The sequence below is a fragment of the Enoplosus armatus genome, chromosome 3 (assembly GCF_043641665.1).
Source record: "Enoplosus armatus isolate fEnoArm2 chromosome 3, fEnoArm2.hap1, whole genome shotgun sequence".
Taxonomy (NCBI): domain Eukaryota; kingdom Metazoa; phylum Chordata; class Actinopteri; order Centrarchiformes; family Enoplosidae; genus Enoplosus; species Enoplosus armatus.
In genome coordinates this window covers 244,111-265,594 of record NC_092182.1, presented here as the reverse complement: position 1 = coordinate 265,594, position 21,484 = coordinate 244,111, and positions in this window count along the sequence as shown.

Genomic DNA, 21,484 nt, shown 5'->3' with positions numbered 1-21,484 from the left:
GGTTGAAAAGCACGATATAAGTGAGATCATTTACCATTTTACCATTTCCATCAAGGGCCTAGCTTACTGGCAAGATGGCTCCTGGTGTTAGAGGGACCAAAATTAATTACTTTAGGTTTGTTACTTTTCAGCTGAAAGTTGTTTGCCATCCAGCCTTTAATTTCCTTTAAACAGTCCAGGAGAGGCTGTAGGGAATTCCTAGATTTTAGGTACAGCTGTGACTCGTCAGCATAAAAATGACGAGATTTTAAACTTCCTTATAATATTTCCAAGAGAGAGCATGAATAAGCAGAAGAGAACTGGCCCTAGGATGGATCCCTGAGGGACCCAACAGATGACAGGAGCTGGTGTGGAGGGCTTTGAAACCTGACTGAAATGGATCGAGGATCTTGTTGGTATTTAGGAATGTTTGCAGTTGTGACAGGGCAATTTTCTCCATTATTTTTTGAACAAGTGGCAATTCGGCAATTGGCCGATAGTTATTGAAGCATTTAGCATCAAGGTTATAGTTTTTGAGCAGAGGCTGGATAATAATTAAATCATGCAGGACAGTGCTAGAGGATAAGCGAGAATTATTAATCACTTGAATGCTTGGGCCAAGTATATCAAAAGTATCTTTAGTGATACAAGGCACAACTTGATGGACCTAGGTAGTTGGTTTCATATGCATGACTTTGTCTCAACTCAGGCAAAGAAGCTAGTTGAAATTGCTTAAAAGTAGACTGCCCCTTAAGCAATATGGTGGGGTGTAAGAGAGAGGAGGAGAAAACAGTGATCTAAAGTTTTCTGTTTTTTCAGTGAAAAACTTCAAAGATTTCTCACTGATGTCTGTAGATGCTTCAACATCATGAGCGTTACAGGGATTGAGTACAGAATTTATAGTGCTAAACAGAATTTTAGGTCTGTGAGAAAGTTTACTGATTATCTCAGAGAAATATGTACAGAAATATATATATTATATAATATTTGTTTGGAAATTAGACAGTTTTTAAATATTGTGAGGTGATCTTTTTTCCATCTCTGCTCAGCTTTACGACAGGCCTGCCTAATGTATTGGGTCATCCAACCACTGATGAGATTTAAGTCTGGGATGTCTATATTTGAGGGGGCTACAGAATCTTGGATAGCTGAGCTGGAGGAATGGAAGAGGGAAATTATTTGACCTGGGCTCGAAAGATATTTAGCAGCAGAAGATTTGCAGTAAGATAATTTATGTAACGGATTGGGGTGGCAGCGAATACAATGCGCATGTGATCAGAAAAACATGCATCCTCAATATTAATATTATCAATAGAAAACCTATAAGACATAATAAGGTCAAGAGTATGCTGTAGTACACAAGTGGCCTTATTCATATGCTGAAAAGGGCCAAAAGAATCCAGGACATGTATGTGGTCGTTGGCCATAGGTTTACCTGGACAACATATGTAAATATTAAAAGCACCCAAAACCAACAATTTGACGTGCTATGGAACAATACGAGACAGAAGCTCTGAAAATTCAATTCAAGTCTTTATCTGGTTTGGGCCTATAGACCAAGACACAAACTAGAGGTTTAGGCACAGATTCTATTTTACGATCTATGATTCAAAAGTAGAATAGTTCCAAAAAGAAAGTGTCTTTCACCACTTTCGCCCTCTCTACCAACACACCTAGGGGTGCAGATGAAGGTACAATTTGCTGGGCACAGTTCACCAAATCACAACAAAAGTCATCTCATGACACTTTACAAATAAAGCAGGTCTAGACCGACTCTTTATGATGTTATTACAGAGACCCAACAGTTCCCACCATGAGCAAGCACTTTGGCGACAGTGGCAAGGAAAAACTTCCTTTTAAGAGGCAGAAACCTCGAGCAGAACCAGACAACCAGTGGGCGGTCATCTGCTTGACCGGTTGGGTTTGAGAGAGAGAGAGGGAGAGAGAGAGAGAGACATAGAGATGGAGGGAGAAAGAGAGAGGGGGAGAGACAGACAGACAGACAGAAAGAGACAGAGAGAGAGAGATAGACGTAGAGACACAGATAGACAGACAGACAGACAGACAGGCAGAGATGTATGGCAGCACTAGCAGTAGAAATAGCAGCTATAATTATAATAATACTGGAAATATGACTGATAATAGTAGTTACAGCTGAGATCCAAGATGGCGCCGCGGATGGCTGCCTCGGTTTGTTGAAGCGCATTGTTTTGCCTTGTTTTGTTTGTAAACAGTGTTTTTTGTTTTGGTTCACGGAGCTCTTTCACCAGAAAAGAGCTCATGAACATCAGGGGAACAACTCCAGTGGATTTGTTTCCCAAATTTCTTGCACCTTTAACTGTTTTATGGGACATTCTGGTCAAAGGTGCTCTCACCTTTGCAGCTCTACGTCGACGTAGAGGGAAACGTGCCGGTGCGCTCGTGCGTCTTCGCCGGCGAGGACAACGCACTCCGCTACCCGGAATATTTCTCTCTAACGTGCGCTCACTGGGGAATAAGATGGACAAACTCCAGCTGCTGATGAGGAGAAACAAGGACTTTTATTCATCTGCTGTTTTGTGCTTCACAGAGACATGGCTGGGGGAAAGAACTCCCGACGCGGCGCTGCAGCTGGACGGATTCCAGCTTCTCCGAGCGGACCACGACGCGCACCTCTCCGGCAAAACAAAGGGTGGAGGTATTTGTTTCTACATCAACAGCAGCTGGTGTAAAGACGTGACAGTGATGCGACGGCATTGCTCTCCTTCCCTGGAAACTTTTTTCATAAACTGTAAACCATACTACTCCCCCCGTGAGTTCGCTTCACTCATTCTGGTCTGTGTTTACATTCCACCGGAGGCCAACGTGCAGGACGCACAGCGCGCACTCGCCGACCAGATACTGGAAACGTAGCAGACCAACCCGGACTCCTTAGTTATTGTCCTCGGTGACTTTAACAAAGGTAACCTCAAACATGAACTCCCAAAATACAAACAGTTTATTAAATGCCCCACCAGGGAGGGGAACACTCTGGATCACTGTTACACCACAGTCAGTAACGCTTTTGACGCCGTCACCCGTGCTGCACTGGGACACTCTGACCACGACATGGTCCACCTGATTCCCACATACATGCAGAAATTAAAACTTTCCAAGCCTGTTGTGAGAACTTCGAAGAAGTGGACCAGTGAAGCTGCAGAGGACCTGAAGGCGTGTTTGGACTGTACTGACTGGGATGTTTTCAGGACTGCTACCAACAGTCTGGACGAGTACACAGAGGCTGTGACGTCATATATCAGCTTCTGTGAGGACTGCTGCGTACCAACTCGGACCAGAGTGAGTTACAACAACGACAAACCCTGGTTCACAGCAAGACTGCGACAGCTGAGGTTGGAAAAGGAAGAGGCGTTTAAGAGTGGCAACAGAGCAGAGTTTAAGGAAGCCAAGTACAAGTTTAGCAAGGCGGTGAGGGAAGCTAAACGACTGTACTCAGAGAGACTACAAGACCAGTTCTCCTCCAACGACTCTGCTTCTGTGTGGAGGGGGCTCAGGCAGATCACCAACTACAAGCCAAGAGCCCCCAACTCTGCTAACGACCGACGCCTCGCCAACAGCCTCAACGACTTCTACTGTCGCTTTGAAAGACAATGGGACAGTCCTGACACCATCCCCCACACCATCACCCACCAGCTCCAGCCCAACAGCCCCAACCCCCTCATCACACCTGGGGCTGAACTCTCACACCTCCTACCACCACAGCTGCCCCCCACAGCGCCCCCCACTCCTCCAGCATCGACACCTCTGTCTGTCCTTGAAAGAGATGTGAACAGACTCTTCAAGAGACAAAACCCCCATAAAGCTGCTGGACCAGACTCCATCTCTCCATCCTGCATGAAGCGCTGCGCCGATCAGCTGTCTCCGGTGTTCACGGACATCTTCAACACCTCACTGGAGACATGCCACGTGCCAGCCTGCTTCAAGGCCTCCACCATCATCCCCGTCCCCAAAAAACCAGGGCCCACAGGATTAAATGACTACAGACCCGTCGCCCTGACCTCTGTGGTCATGAAATCATTTGAACGCCTGGTCCTGTCCCACCTCAAATCCATCACAGACTCTCTGCTGGACCCCCTGCAGTTCGCCTACAGAGCCAACAGGTCTGTAGACGACGCCGTCAACCTGGCTCTACACTTCATCCTCCAGCACCTGGACTCCGCAGGATCCTTTGCCAGGATCCTGTTTGTGGACTTCAGCTCTGCCTTCAACACGATCGTCCCGGCTCTTCTTCAGGACAAGCTCTCCCAGCTGAACGTGCCTGACCCCACCTGCAGGTGGATCACAGATTTCCTGTCTGACAGGAAGCAGCACGTGAAGCTGGGGAAACACGTCTCAGACTCGCAGACGATCAGCACCGGCTCCCCTCAAGGCTGCGTTCTTTCTCCCCTACTCTTCTCCCTGTACACCAACAGCTGCACCTCCAGTCACCAGTCTGTCAAGCTCCTGAAGTTCGCGGACGACACCACCCTCATCGGACTCATCTCTGGAGAGGATGAGTCTGCCTACAGGTGGGAGATTGACCACCTGGTGACCTGGTGCAACAGCAACAACTTGGAGCTTAACGCTTCAAAGACAGTGGATATGGTTGATGACTTTAGGAAGAGCGCAGCCCCACCCGCCCCCATCACCCTGTGTGACTCTCCAGTTGACACTGTGGAGTCCTTCCGTTTCCTGGGCTCCATCATCAGCCAGGTACTCCGGTGGGAGCTGAACATCAGCTCCCTCATCAAGAAAGCCCAACAGAGGATGTACTTCCTGAGGCAGCTGAGGAAGTTTAACCTGCCACAAAAAATGCTGGTTCACCTCTACACTGCCATCATAGAGTCCATCCTCACCTCCTCCATCACCGTCTGGTACGCTGCTGCCTCCACCAAGGACAGACGCAGACTGCAGCGTATCATCCGCTCTGCAGAGAGGGTGATCGTCTGCAACCTTCCATCTCTTCAGGACCTGTACTCCTCCAGGAACCTGAGGAGAGCAGGGAAGATCGCTGCCGACCCCTACCACCCCGGACACCATCTGTTCGACCCCCTCCCCTCTGGCAGGAGGCTGCGGTCCATCAGGACCAAAACCTCCCGCCACAAAAACTGTTTCTTCCCCTCTGCAGTCCACCTGACAAACTCTCACTGACCCCCCCTCCCAGAACACAAACACAAGCTATACGTTATATTAACGTACATCACCCCTGTCCCCACTGCGTTACATTAACGCACCCTCCCCCTACTGGACACTTTATCTGGACACTTTACTTTATTCTGGTCACTGCACTGTTGTTATTTATCTTATCTTATTTTTATTTTTATTCTTATTCTTATTTTAGCTTTTATATTCTACTTATTTGTTATCAAAACAATAGCACCTTCAGACCACAGCAAATTCCTTGTAATGTATGTTACTTGGCAATAAACAGTTTCTGATTCTGATTCTGATTCTGAATAATAGCTGAGATTAATGATAGCAATAACAGCTTTAATAGTAACAGAACTACGACTAAACATAACTGTAGTGATGAGAGTCAGGCAGGCCCATGGCAGCATCACCCAGGCGTACCAGGACCACGATCCACAGGAACCTTCTCACCTGGTCCGCTGTTAAGGAGAGGGGCGTGGGGGGAATTTTGGACTGGTGACGGTCTGGTGTTAATGAGGAAGGGGACAAGCAGGGGGGAGTGGAGGACAGCTTGGGGAGGTGTGAAGAGGGGGCAGCATAGGTGGGGGAGGGAGACTGGGCAGAATCGAATCTGTTGAAAAACAGGTTTGAAAAACAGTGGCTCCAAGGACTACAGACCCGTGGCACTGACCTCCCACATCATGAAGACCCTGGAGAGACTCGTCCTGGAGCAGCTCCGGCCCTTGGTCAAGCCACACTTGGACCCCCTTCAGTTCGCCTACCAGGCCCGACTTGGAGTTGAGGATGCCATCATCTACCTGCTCAACCGCGTCTATGCCCACCTGGATAAGCCGGCGAGCACTGTGAGAGTCATGTTTTTTGACTTCTCCAGTGCGTTCAACACCATCCGTCCTGCTCTACTGGGTGAGAAGCTGACGGAGATGCAGGTGGATGCCCCCCCTCGTGTCCTGGATTGTCAACTACCTGACTGGCAGACCACAGTATGTGCGCTTACAACACTGTGTGTCAGACAGAGTGGTCAGCAACACCGGGGCCCCGCAGGGGACTGTCCTCTCCCTTCCTCTTCACCATCTACACCACAGACTTCAGCTACTGCACAGAGACCTGCCATCTTCAGAAGTTTTCTGATGACTCAGCAATAGTTGGATGTTTCAGTAAGGGTGATGAGGAGGAGTACAGGGCTGCTGTGGACAAGTTTGTCACATGGTGCGAGCAGAACCACCTGCAGCTCAACGTGACGAAGACAAAGGAACTGACTGTTGATCTGAGGAGAACCAAGGCGCCGATGACCCTTGTTTCCATCCAGGGGGTCAGTGTGGACATTGTAGAGGATTACAAGTACCTGGGAGTTCACATTGACAATAAACTGGACTGGGTAAACAACACTAAAGCCCTCTACAAGAAGGGCCAGAGCCGTCTCCATTTTCTGAGGCGGCTGAGGTCCTTCAACATCTGCCGGACTATGCTGAGGATGTTTTATGAGTCTGTGGTGGCCAGTGCTATCCTCTATGCTGTTGCATGCTGGGGCAGCAGGCTGAGGGTGGCGGACTCCAACAGACTAAACAAACTGATCCGCAAGGCCAGTGACGTTGTGTGGGTGGAGCTGGACTCTCTGACGGTGGTGTCAGAGAGGAGGATGCTGTCCAAGCTGCAGGGCATCTTGGACAATGTATCACATCCTCTCAATGACGTACTGGTCGGACACAAGAGCACATTCAGTGGGAGACTCATTCCTCCCAAATGTACAACAGAGCGCCACAGGAAATCATTCCTGCCTGTGGCCATCAAATTGTTCAACTCATCCCTCTGAGTGTCAGACACTCAGGAAGAGACTGGAAATCTGGACCTACTTCACCTGCCATATACTACCTCACTATTTATTCTTTAAAATGTTTCAGTGCAATACATGTATAGTCATACACAACAGTGCAATACATACACACATATATATATATATATATATATACATAAACATTGTTATTGTATATTTTTTTTTACTATTTTTCACTTAAATACTGTAAATGTGTATATTTTTTATTTTCTATTTCTTATTTTTATATTTTGTACATACTTTTAGCTCTAAATTATGCTACTTTCTACTCTTGAATGGGAGCACCGGTACTGTACAATTTCCCCCCGGGGATCAATAAAGTATTTCTGATTCTGATTCTGATTTAGTTGGTTAGCCCAGTCCCTGTCTCCACTGTCCTGGTGTCTCCCCTCACCCTTTCCATGTCCAGAGATCTTCTTATGTCCTCTCCAGACATCCCTGGTGTTATTTTGCCCCAGATATTCCTCCTGTTTCCTCCTGTAGCTCTCCTTGCCCTTCCTTATTTGTTGCCGGAGCTGCTTCTGGGTGCTCCACAACTGCTCTTTGTCCCCCAACCTAAAGGCCCTCTTCTTTTCATTCAGCAGGGCCTTAATGTCGGGGGTCATCCAGGGTTTGTTGTTGGGAAAACACTGCACCTTCTTGGAAGGCACCGTATTCTCCACACAGAAGTTGATATAGTCCGTAATGCAGTGGGTCAAACTGTCAATGTCCTCCCCATGAGGGATGCAGAGTGCTTCCCAGTCTGTTGTTTCAAAGCAGTCCCTGAGCCTTGCACTGGCCTCCTCAGACCACACCATTACTGACCTCTCCACAGGTGGATGTTTATTCCCCAAGGGGGTGTTGTCCAGAAGGAGGTGAACGAGGTTGTGATCAGATCGGTCAAGCCGGGGGAGGGGGAGTGAGGTGTATGCGTCCTTGGTGACGGCGACAGTGTGAATGAGCTCGCAGGCTGCAGCAACATCGGCCGATGGAGGGATGTACACAGTTACTGCAATAACATGAGAGAACTCCCTCAGGAGGTAGTATGGCCGAATATCAACAGCTAGCAGCTCAATGTCTCTGGTGCAGCGCTGCTCCTAGACGCTGATGTGTCCCGGGTTGCACCATCTCTCGTTTACAAACATGGCAGTACCCCCGCCCTTCTTCTTACCGCTCTCCTCAGCTTTCCTGTCTGCCAGAGTAAGTTGAAAGCCATCCAGGGTTGCGTTTGAGTCTGGGGAAAGTTCATTCATCCATGTCTCGGTGAAGCACATGAGACTACACTCACGATACTCCCTCTGATGCTGGGTTAGTGCCGTTAGCTCGTCCATCTTGTTGGGGAGCGATCTTATGTTCCCCATGATGACAGACGGTATACATGGTTTATACCGTCTTTTCCGCTCCCGGCGCTTTACTCCAGCTCTGCAGCCTCTCCTCCTTCTCCTTATCACCGCGGGGATGTCTGGCCTGTCCGCGCTGAGAAGCAGTGTGCGGCTCAGGGCTAACAGCTGATCCCAAGTGTAAACAATGGATCCGTGAATGAATGAGTTTCCCGAGGCAGAGTCCAAAAGTCCAAAAAACAGCAAGAGGCAAACTACTAATGTCACCAGATGAACATCCGTAGTTGCGTACTTGCTGAGGGCTCCGTGTATATAAAATAATTAAAAAGTACTCAAAAAAAAAACACACTTAAGAGACTAAAACAGATCGAAAGTTACGGAGCTGCTGTAACAGGCTGCCATCAGCACGGCGCCATTTTCTTAAGTTTTTCTCTCAGTCAGGTGGAGACAGCTGCCACATATGGATGGTGAGGTGAGTGGAGGCATGATTTATTGAATCCAGTGGTGACTGCTAGGAAGATGGAGACAGCTATGGCCAGTAAAAGGAATTGCGACAGGAGTATGTTATTGACTTTGGTGTAGTAATCGCGCAGTGACACCAGCGAGACTTACCCATGAGGGCTCCACAAAGGGAGCATGTGGCGTAAAGTAGACTTGAAATATCACACACAGGAAGGGAACAGAACTTACCGACACAGGCCCAAAAAATGGGCTTGCGGTAAGTAGGGAAGGTAGCTGTATGTTTAGTTTCCTCCCGGTTGGTGGTGTTGGTGGTGATCGCGACTGATTCGAACATTCAATAATTAAAATCTTTAGCCAGTAAATAAACAAGACAGGTCTTTTCTGTTCTCTGCTGATACAGAGATCCTAATTCATGCCTTTGTTTCATCCAGACTTGATTACTGTAATGTTTTGTTGTCTATACCATGCACTACTACTAAAAGGGTTCAAATGGTTCAGAATGACCCCGCTAGGATCTTAACTAAACCCATAGAAATTGACCATATTTCACCAATTTTAGCTTCTCTTCATTGGCTCCCTATCCATGTCAGATCAGACTTTAAGGTATTATGATGACTTGTAAAATTGTAAATGGGCTCGCCCCTTCATATCTCTCTGATCTTATCAAATCTTATGTCCCATCCTGTGATCTCTCAGAATACTGGCCTCCTGTCTGTCCCCAGAGTTAAACAGAAGTTAACTGGCTGCAGGGTCTTTTCCTGTCGTGCCCCTTTTCTCTGGAATAACCTCCCTGCTGATACTCAGACAGATAGTACTACTTTACTTTCAGCGGGCTTGTCTCAGTCTCAGTGAATCTATTAACATTAGTACTTTAGTCCATTTTTATTCTGCAGACGAGAATACAACCACTACACTGCATACTTTTTGATGCATTCCTCTAACCCTCTGCCGTTTTTGTTTTTGTGCCAAGCTGTTCATGCCCTCTGACAGAGTGCTGCTAACAGCAATTCCAATGTAAACTTAGGTAAGGACAAATAACATATATGTAATAGTAAAATGTAATAGTTTATGTTGTAATAGTAACTGAGGAGGCTTCACACACATGAATGTGTTTAGTTTCAAGATTCAAGTTTGTCATCTACACTTGAAAAGTACCATGTACATTTTATGAAATGCATATGCCTTTGCTCCCTCAGCACTTAAAATTATATATTAGGTTTCTGAAGGTGAACATGTGTTTCGAGTTATGTTGCTCCCTTCTCTCTGTAAGTCAATCACTGTTAATGCATCTGAGCAGGGAGTTGACCAACATGCATGACAAGCATGTGCACATGTTTATTACAAGAGCTCAGATATATGCATTTCAATAGCTGATCTTTGGTGGATGAAAAGTTGTGTTTGACACTCAGTTTCCTTCATTATGAGATTCGCTTGCCCTTCTCACATAGATTCCATACCCAGCAGTCACTGAACAAAGACCTCCATTGTCAACATTATTCTCCTCAGGCAGGCGATTATTTTGTAGCAATGGTTTATTCACATTGACTGTGTTGACTGTAACTGTAGTGTTCTGTTAACCTCAATGACAGAGCTCTGTGGGACTGTGAGGGAACACGCCTGAAACATAAATACACAAAGTTTAGCTCCGCTAACACTTTGACCTAGAAAGGCATCTCTGCTCATCCTGGGAAGTTTTCAACAACACACAGAAAAGGACTAATAATAACAGAGTTATATAAACTTAAGGATTTACAGTATTTATGTATTATCTGTGGTAATTATCCTTAAAGTACTTAAAATACAATAATACAGCAGTGCTACATCATAATCATTTGAATATCAGAATATGAGTCCTTGTTGGATTGCTCCTTCTGCTGTCAGAACACTTTTGAATGCAAGACAGAACGAAGAGGCAGAGGGGGAATTTCAGTGGACGTTTCTTTGGATTAAATGTATTAAATTGGTATTGGTACATACTATACATTGTACATTGGCTGAGCAGAAACACAGGTCACAGGTCAGACAGTTGTGTGTGTGTCTCACACTGCCCCCAGGGGAGCCGAACTGCTTCCTGGAAGCTGCAGACGAAGAAGAAACTGATACCAGACAGAGCTGGTCTACCTCTGGCGACATCAAAGCCTCCAGGAAGATAGAACAGATTCACACGTGACTGTAAGTAGCTCTGGAGATTCTGTCTAAACAACCCCCAGGCCTTTGTCACAGCTGGAGATGGAGGCAGCCTGGTCATCTTCACATCCGTTTTCTGTAAGTAGGTACTCTCCCAGCACAAGGGGAACCTTGAGTGACGTCAGTATACAGTGATTGGTCGGACACAGGCCAATGCAGCACCGGCAATCTTCCCAATCACTGGCCAAGCACTGGCCAGCAGTGACTGAACTAACAACTAAAGGGAAAGTGTGTACTTTTGGAGAAATGGGCCTTCGGACCAATGGGTGCTTGTTTTTGGGATAATGGGCTTTCAGTCCACTGGGGATTTCTCTGCCTATTGGGGTTTCTGAATAATGGGCTGTCAGATCAATGGCATGGCACCCTTGAAAAACCCTTGAAACAACTTGTAACAGAGCCTTTAAAATGTACTAAAAAAGGACAAATGGGCCGACAGTGAAGTCCAGGCTGTTTTGAGCATGTGACAGGGGAAACACAACGCAATATAAAAATCTTGTGTGTGACATTTCTCTGGTCTCTCTCATCAGCCTGATATCTCCAGGATGCTAACTAGCAAGCATTAGCTACCTGGTTATATGGGGACAGACCGATAGATCTGCACTCCATAGCCCTCTCCCAAATGGCTTCACCTCTCAGTAGTGCTGGTCAAAAATGAATGGACAAATCTTTCTTACTGAGACTCAAGACACAGAGTCTTCCCTCACAAATGATCTTTGGTCGAGTTCAGCCACACAAACCCAATGGCAAGTTTCTTTTTGGCTTGTCGTTAAGTCACTCCCAGAATTAACATTCGACAATTGATATGATCAGCTGCTGGTGATATTTGTCTTTTTAACTGGCTCTGGCTGGTTCTTGCCAGCTAACAATTAGAAGCTGTTGGATGAATGATCTGTACACTGATCTTACAACACTGAAGCGTGCTGTACAATCTCAATGCAGCGTAACATGACATGACATCCCAAACCACAGTGTGGTTTACCTGTGCAAAGCTGTGTGTAGGCTGATCGCCCCCTACTGACTGTATACTGTTATACTGTAACACATGCTATTCTGCGGCACAAGTGTGCTGCGAGCACGGAAAAGATGTGGCTTTCTTGTGGCAGGGTGGAACACTTTCATAAGGGCTACCACTGTATAAAGCATTTTAGCTGCAGTGGATGTAGTTACAGTGATATCAGATCGTCATATGAGGTGTCTACTCAGAACTATACGTGCACAACATCCCCGTGCATTAGTATCAAACGCTCCAGGCTTCGAATCTATATACCAGTATGTTTCCTTATGTTGGCCACAAAGTCTCTCAATTTCAAAGATCCAACTTATTGTTCTGTGAAGGGCCTAACTAAACAGCAAAATCAATTTCTACCATTAAATCTCATTTAAAAAAACTTCCTTTTAAAATAGCTTTTGTGTGTTTTCTATTATATAGTGGTTGTTCTTTTGTTGGATTGGCTATAGTCTCGCATAGCCAGATCTGTCTCCACACTTTGAGAAAGGTCTGGCTCAACCCATCGTCATTCTGGGAGAGGGGAAAATCGCTCTGGCGTGTTTGTTTTTCTTTAAACCAATCACAATTGTTTTGGGCTGCGCTGAGCCCAGGATGCAGCGATGGGAACTTGTTTTGGTGGAACATTTGCACGTGGGGAGGCGAGCCCTGGCATTAAAATGGTTAAATCCCCGCTAAAGAAAATGCCACATAAAATAGTAAATTATATATGTAGACTATGTGATTTTACAACTTGTATTGTCGTGTTGTCTTTAAGGCAAACATAATTTGATCATCGGTGTCCCTAAGGTGAAGTCCACCTATACTAGCTCTGAAGGAGCTCACTGGACCCGTTTAAACCACGGACAGTAATAGTAATGTGCAGTTAGCGGAACAATGGCAACTGAAATAGTCGCCAAACTTATCCCAGCACCCTACATTTGGTGAGCCAGACAAGATTGGCTATTGTCATTAATAACATCTTTATTATATTATCTAAAGTCTCTTGGCCAATTTGGTCTGTAAAAATGTAAATAACTTTATAACTTGTGTCATATAAATAAGTTATTATGGTTGTGTAAACTCCACCCACTGGAAGATGTTTGGTGGACTGTGTGACAAAGCTGACTCTTGCAAAATTCGTCACAAGTTGGTTCGTTTAACCCCTAGAGTGAGGAAATAGCCTCTTTCATCACTGTATGGTACACTGCTATGCCGTTAGATTACCTAATACTCCCTGTGGTGTCTTTCCAACTGGATGCTACATGTATTTGGATGATTTATAGCACCATGTGGTCAGATCACCTTAAAGGCCTTGTTTCAGAGTTTGGCCTTGACTCATCCTACACTAATGTGCAGAGGTGTGAGTTTGTCAAGGCAACAATAACTTACCTGGATAAGGGAGTTGGCCAGGGTCAGGTGTGCCCTGTGAAAGCTAACATGTCACAGCCACTGACCAACTTCCTATTGTGACCACCAAGAAAAGGCTGATCTGCTTTTTAAGTATGTATTGTGCAGTACACATCACCCATCCACACATTACAAACACTACTGACTTGTGCCCTACCTTTACACCTTGTGATTATGTTTTAGTTCATTGGTTCATTAAATTACTGTTTGCATTATAACTCTGTGTGTGGCCTACCTATTTGTTGCTAGCCTTGAGCCAAGTAACACTGTTACTAAAATCTAAAGTTCAACAAATAGGGATCCAGTAAGTAATTATGAGGATTAGTTTCACAGCATATAACTCTTCTACCTTGGTCCTTATATTGAAGTGGTTCCTAGATGTTATAACTGATACCCCCACCCAATGCGGATATTACACTTAGTGACAGCTGTTCTACGCCCGTTAGGTTTTCGAACGGGCTTCCAAAATCTACATGCAAGACCACCTTAGTCTGCTTAGGAAACCGAGTTATGTTCCTGGAATATCTCTTCTTTCAGGCCTATATAGTTGACTATGTGCCAACAGCTGGATATCAACAGAAATATCTGTGTGCAGTAGGTATTTGGAGATTGGTACTCCAGCAAGATCCTGAAGGAGCAGATCAATACTGGAGGAGGTCCACTCTGACAGTCTGAGGACACTCGCCTGGTTTTATAATGGGCCCCCTCGAAGCCCTAATCTCTAATTTATAATTTAGAGATTCATTTGGGAAATCCCACCCTGTGCCCCAAGCATTCAGAGAACATTAACCTTAGCTCCAAACATAACACAACAGCAGCAAAGCTTCAGACAACCGAACTGTACCCATTCAACATGTCCTTCCATGTCATACATTGCAATACAAGTACAGCAACCTTCATCAACATTCACTAATTAAAGCCAAATTATTATCTACTGTTGGCATATCTCAAGGAGAGTAGTCTTCTTACCGGAGGGAGGCTACTTAGATGAGTGTTATCAAAAAGAGGAAGTGGTTACAAGATTTATAAAAAGAAGTAAATACAAAATAAAGTAAACAAAATCCAAAAAGGCCAAAGCCCAAAAGACAAAAGCCAAAAGACAGAAAAAGCAATAAACCCAAGGAAAAGAAGCCAAAAAAGCCGCCCGAGCCTTGTTTGGCTCCTGCTTTTATAACCCTCGCCCCTCTGCTCTCTGGGTGTCGAAGATCCATAAAAGGTCTAACCTCAGAACATCATCTTAGCTATTGGATTACAATATGTGAGGTCACAAAGCACAGTCATTAGACTTAAATTTAGCAAACTTTCTGCTAACCCACATGACCTGTGAGCACAAACTGGAGCAACAGAACTTATCTCGTATTTCACTGCAGGCGTAAGTTATCCGTCAGGTGTAGAAACCACAGGCTTATTGTTGAACCACAAACTGTCTGGTTTGCTGTTAGTTTTCCTGGCAGTTTTAAAGGTGCGAATTCTGGCCCCGTATTGGAAAACAGGTCACTTAAAGTTCATTTTTGAGTGAAGATCTCCATGTTAGTTTTTGTTTAACTTAATTTGAACCATTACTTGGAAGTGAGAGGGTGGGGAAGGGTATGACTCGGGCACATCACAGGTGGAAACCTTAATATGTATGGCATTTGGATGGTCTTTAACCCTTTAACACAGAGTGTGTTGTAGGACACACGTTTGCGCAAGCGCACTTTGGATTACCATAATTACGTCACGGTTTGCGCGGAAAAATTCCAACGGTTTCTGAAAGCTGAGACGTTACGCTTTACAGCCAATATGGTGTCATTACGGTAATTTCACTCGCGCCTCTCAGTCCAAATAAGCAAAAAAGTCCAGGCGGATATTTTGAGTCTTAGGTTTTAATCCTTTAAAACCTAAACCTGGCTGTAAAGCGTAACGTCTCAGCTTTCAGAAACCGTTGGAATTTTCCGGTTAACATGAGCTTTCTTTGTTTTTATTGTTGTTTTTTGTTATTATAGCTATTTTTTCCATCTTTAATGGATGTCACTGGTCAACTTTTGGTCATGCTAACCACCTGCTCCTTGTATGTGATCCCTCACATAGTTTCATGGTTTTCCCTGGCCTAATGGCACCTTTCCCTGTAGAGCACTTTGCAAACACTAAGAAAACTGGATGTTATTGTTTTTACAAGTTTATAGGTTGACAGGATTCATGGCGTACTTAAATATATTATGGCGTGATTGGAAAATGGTCATCAGTAAGCTACAGAATATGTGACATGGAGTAAATGGGCTAAAATAAGTAGAATCACTGGTGTGTTCCTTTAAATCTGCCCTCTGTTCTGTCCAGACTCGTGTACAAACTCTTTTTTTTTGTGATCTTAATGTCGACACAAGACAAGCCTACATGCCAAGATAAATGTAGTTGCCAAGTTTTTAATTGTATCCATCTTTGCTTCCTTTGCCTTTTCAGCGTGTAGTTTATCCACTTCATGGTATTCATGCAGCATACTCGAGACCTTACAGCCACAGTGAACAAAAGCAAAAACAATGATGAGTTTAGTTATAGCATATTTCTATAGATGGAGCAGGGCTGCAGAGCTGAACCACAACCGTAAATTACAATAAATGTGAAATAATTACCTTAAAAAATAAACCCAGATCTCAGGCAACCACCCTCTCAGTCACATCCACCCTCGAAAAAGGCCGGAGAACACTCCCTGCACTGTGACGACCATCGACTCCACTGTTAATATGAGTGTGGCTTTATTCTGTATTTTTCTTATTGTCAACAAATCCCATGACCCAAACCAACAATGTGTTACTTAAATTTATGTATACAGCCCAATATCACAAATTACACTTTACAATCTGTATAGCATACGACAACCTCTGTCCTTAGACTCAATACTTTCTGACTTCCTGGCTGTGACACTCAGCTCACTCTTTATTCTGGGACACCACTAGAGTACCTTTGCATAATTCACAGATCAAATAAGTCCTTATTCATCATATTCTGGCCCTTCATGCAGCCCCTCAGTTTACCCTCTGTCTGGCACAAGCTGTTTGAGCTCCTGTCTCTTCAAGGCCCGCCTCCCTAAAAGCCCACTTTCTTCTGATTGGCCAGCTCCCTGCAACCCACGAAGGGCAGGGAGATGCCTATGTCTGCATGACAGCAACAGTAACTTAGCTTGGAAAATAGAGATATGGGGTACTGAATTTCATGAACTTACTGTTTATTAGACCACAAATGAGACAAGAAGTAAGTTCAAAAAACGATAGATGCTGCTGGAGCTAAGTGTTTCTGGGGACTGGGCCTCACTGATTACTGTACAAAAACACACAACTTTATTCACTGATTTTGGTGAAAGTGCTCTGCCTCAACTCTCCGTCTCTGTCAAGAAACTACTTACTACCTACCTACTTCCCTTCACAACAGAAAAAGCTCTTTCTGTGAGACATACTGAACAACCTGAGTAGTAGTCCTGAGCAGAGCAGCCCAATAACTCAGACAGACTGAGCGGGTGGATGGACGCGTCCCTCTACTTCGTGGGTGTGCTTTTTTTTTCTTTTTTCTTCTTCTTCATGGCCGTGCTGTCACTGCTGTGCCCTGAGAAGACCATCCGTGAGGCTTATTACACGGAAGTAAGACACGAAAAGTGAAGGGAGCATTCTGAGCTGTCTATAATAGGTCCTTTTTAGAAGTTTGATTTAAAAAAGTCAGGGGTTGTGGAGTTAGAAAGGCATGGGTTTACCAACCCTCTGTAGCCCGCTCCTCACCTCTGCTTGAGGTTAGTGGCTTGAGGCTACATTAGCCACAACTAGCATGTAGGTGGTATTGTATTGCCAGGTTTTGACAAGGAAGGATTTGGAATAAAACTAGTTTGAGCTTGTTTCTTTAACTGTCCGTTGTTATAGGAGTGCAATTCCAAATCTGTGCAACACTCTTTAAACCTTTTACACTCACTGCTAAATTAAAGTTAAAGAATAGGCCTGTGGAGCAATTGATGCAATAAGAAAACAATCTATATTCAAAAAATTATTCTTAAAGTGTGGAAGCCTCTCAGTGTTCCCAGCTCACACAGAGATCGAAAACACTGAAACCCAAGAGCTGAACAACTGAAAGTCAACGGGAGACTACTGATCATCACTTATCATTATAAAACCTAAACCACTGCAGAATTACTGAACAGTCAAACAAGAGATGCTTATCTGGGATAACTGAAAACAAACTTAGAACTGTTATCTGTCCACAAATCATGAATACAAACTGGTAGAATATCTTCTTACAGTCAGAGCTCCCAAGCGTAGATGGATACAGATCAAATCCACACAGTCCTGTCGTAAAAATATAAGACACAAAACATTGGACACAACATCAGAGGAAAGAATATGATCACGAAGAGAATCTGACTGTGGCATGTTTCCCTCTTTTATTAAATTTGAGTAGTAAACGTCTGGTTGGAGAGGGACATTCCAGGGAATTCAGTTCAATTCAATTTTATTTATATAGCGCCAAATCACAACAAAAGTCATCTCGTGACACTTTACAAATAGAGCAGGTCTAGACCGACTCTTTATAATGTTATTACAGAGACCCAACAGTTCCCACCATGAGCAAGCGCTTTGGCGAATTAGCTGCACAATATGGGAAAAAGAGGAATTCAGAACCATAGTAAAAAATTACAAACCTCTATTGTCACAAATCTTATATTGTCTTATGGCAGCCATCACCTCTGCCTGCATAAACCCCTGCCAAACCCCCAACTCTAACCCTTCTGGTATTGATTTGTCTGTTTTTGACCACAAGTACAACTGGATTTTTAACTTCACCTGCCTGGTCTCTTAGTCATGTTTTGGGTCCAAACCTGGTAATACTGCAAGATTGTGCCAAATGCTTTGTGTAAAAAAACCCCACACTGAATGTTAATATTATAATACATATAGGACATATTGAAAGTACATATTTAAAAATAATGTAGGCACTGAGAAGTACGTGCTGAGGACGTTACAGTGTGCTTGTCGGAAACAGCCTGCCAAGGCCAATACAACCTGCTTCTTTTTAGCATTGGCGGCTAACCAACTTGCCTACAAGGACTGCTGGATGTCAAGACGCAAAAAACTGCATACCGAAGCCTAATCTCTGCAGCAGGTCCACTTGTTGGACCCGTGTCGTTAAATTTTGCAGCTCGCAGCTTGTTTTGCTGTCTGTGGATTACCTTTGTCACAGCTGCTAACTCCATATCAACGCTTTGGGCTCCGAGTTGGAGACCTTGCTGAATTGCTGTCCAAAACTCTGCCTAGCTACAATAAGTTGCTGATTCTTGGAGACAATATTCATGTTAGCTGCCCCGATGACCCTCTGGGAATTTCGTTCCTTCTTTACTCACAAGATAGCGAAATAAATTAGATTTCTCCCCCAGATTCTCCAAATATGGTTGAGAAACCCTGTGCAGTTTCTCTCTGCCTATTCAATCCACTTACCCCATCCACAAACTGACATGGTCATGAAAATGAAACCTTCAACTTGTCCTTTAGACATTCTTCCTGTAAAATTTCTAAAGGACGTTTTTAACACAGTATTACCCTCTATCCTACAAATTTTAAACTGCTCTCTGTCAACTGGCTTCATTCCTGAATTTTTTCTTTTATCTTTCATCCATCTTTATCTAAATCTTTTCATCATCCAGCTCATGCAAAACTCTGCTGCAAGGATTTTGACTCGGCCTAGGAAACATGAGCACATTTCATCAAACCTGGCTTCCTCACACTGGCCACCAGTTGCTTTTAGAATTGATTTTAAGATATTACTGACTACTTACAAAGCCCTGAGAGGCCTTGCAGCAAGTTATTTATCACCTTTTCTTGCGTTATGTCCCTTCCTGCGCCCTGAGATCCGCGGATGCATCACTCCTTGTTGTTTCAAAGGTGACAGAGACTTTGCTGTCAGGGCTCCCAGACTTTGGAACAGCTGATGAGCCAGTGATTGTGGAGCATGAATGAAGCAGCTGATGGCAGGTCTAGTGCTCTGCCGAACAAACGTAATGCTCCATATATGTTTCTTCCTCTTATCAGATGATATACTAGCCAGGTTGTCACAAAAACAACTACAAATACACAAAGTATATTCCCTTTCTGTCCCCTTCTGTCTGTCTGTCAGCTTGACATGCACTCATATACGTAGCAGTAAATAGAAATGGATGTGGTGTTTGCTGTAATGGTGCTGTACTGTCACATGAGCTAATAAAGAAACAGACAGGCCTCATTGTGTGGACAAAGTCTGAGTCATAGAACAATTTTAAATCCAACTTTCACTAACCTCAATTCTGTAGAAAAGACTTGAATCTGGTAGCTTTGTGCTCTGTTTTCATCCTGTGACTTCTGTGTAATATGTCTGTGTGTCATTCTGTGTTTTGTTTAAGGATTGGGTCTACTGTTGGCTCTGACGGTCAGCGGCTCTGAAGTAGACACTTCTTTTCTCTGGGCATGAACAAACGAAATACCCCTCTGCTCCACACCCAAAACTCTTCATTGTTTCAGATGTAACATGCACAATGTAATCAAAATCTTCCACCTTGAATTTAAAGACAAGATTGAGCTCCTCTTTTTTTAACCTCATGTATGCTTGTCTTCTAAAAGTCATGACATGTTGTGGAGACTTATAACCGAGGGGAATCATTTTGATCCATGATACTAACTGCCCGTGTGTGGCCATTTCTTTTTCCAGTAGCCCCTTCTTCAAGAAAGGGGATTCATTAGCGACAACACAGGAGTGTTGTCAGGTGCCCTGAATCACTACTCCGTTTTCAAGCAGTCGATTAACTTTTTCTACACTGTCCAAAAAATCACAACAGCACTGTTCAACCTTGAAGCAGATTTCATAGCCAACAATCACATCTACTGCTAAACTGCACTCCGCCACTGAACAAGTGACTGCCGGAGAAAGTTTAATTGCATGTCAAATGCCAAGCGCCAACACCAGCACACTGTTTAACAAGTAAAGAAAACAGAAAAACATTTAAAGTGAGCAAACAACAGAAAAGCAGAAAGAGCCAGAAAACTTACACACTCTGGCATGCTCACTCCCAGCATGCACTTTTCTTTTCTCTGTCACAGAGACATATTAGAAAACTCTCTCTGGAGGAAGTTGACATTCGCCAGCTTCATTCTGTGGTCTTTTGTCTTATGAAGGCATGAGCCCCATGTGCATACCAGAAACTGTAGGCCTAATAAAACCCTGACAACTGTTTTTTTTTTCACTTTATTACAGACATTTTTGCAACACCCCATTTCTATTGATACATCCAGCTTTATTGCTCAGTAATAGTCATACTACACCCAGCAATAACAGAATGAGCACCCAGTAGTTATATTACAGTATATGTTAGTTCCAGTATAAGTCTTTAAGTTCCTCTCGAACACCAGATTGTTGCCAATAGGTCATACTGTACCCCTTAATAACAGAATAGGCACCCGTTAGTTAAACAATACCTATACAGTATACATTCTTTTTGCGATCCCACATTGTTTCCTCCTTATTCCCTAACTTCACATTTTGTTCCTTTGTATCTACATGTATGTGTTGGTATGTATTGTACTGATACAGCATTGGTACAAATAAAATCAAAAGTGTTACCGCAGCGTTTTTCAGTGGCTAATATTAGCTAGAAGCTTTGGTTGTAGTGATGGGAATTCCGGTTCATTTGGCTCAGCTCACCAAGAAGAGCCGGCTCTTTCGGCTCCCAAACGGCTCTTCATTTTACCTTATCTTTATTTTAGTATTAACAAAAGAAAAAAATACAGTACAATATACTGTATATGTGTATATATATATATATATATATATATATATATATATATAAAAGTAAAGTATATATAAAAGTAAAGTACTGAAAAAGTAAAGTAAAGTGAAGTAAAAATAATCATAAATAAATATAAATAAATAATAAAAATTAAATATATTGCAATGTGCAAATTGCAAAACAGCAGCATCCAACAGTTTTAGGTGTCTCTATGAACTAACCACCATCAACTATCTAACTAACTTTTTATGATTCTTTTCAGGGCAGATTAGCATTGAGGAAGACCAAGTGCCTCAGCTTAGAGGGGCTGATCCGGTTTCTTCTCTCTGTTATTATCTGCCCTGCATCATTCTGCCTTTTATTACATTACAACCCCC